This window comes from Chaetura pelagica, unplaced genomic scaffold (genome assembly GCF_000747805.2).
Source record: "Chaetura pelagica isolate M959 unplaced genomic scaffold, ChaPel_1.0 scaffold899, whole genome shotgun sequence".
Classification (NCBI taxonomy): Eukaryota; Metazoa; Chordata; class Aves; order Apodiformes; family Apodidae; genus Chaetura; species Chaetura pelagica.
In genome coordinates, this window is record NW_009954561.1 from 74,360 (window position 1) to 74,756 (window position 397).

Here is a 397-nt window from a genome sequence, read left to right on the forward strand (position 1 = left end):
GCTCAGCCAGCCCAGATCATCCACTGGGATCATCCACTGGCATCAGTCACACTTGGGATCATCCACCCAGAATCATCCATCTAGGATCTGCCACGCATGGGATCATCCACACTTGGGATCATCCACTTAGAACCACCCACCTGGCACCACCCCCATTTGGGATCATCCAGTCAGGATCATCCACCTGGAATTGCCCACCTGGGATTACCCACCTGCATCACCCACCTGCAATGATCCAGCCCATCCTGGCTCTGGAGCAGCGCAGGGAACAGGCTGGGAACCCCCAGCTCACCCCCCCACGCCACCCCAAACCCCTCAGAATCCCAATTTTGGGATGAGAAAACAGTTGTTTGGGATCTCAGCACTGGCCCTTTCCCTCCCTCCGGGGGGGGGGGGG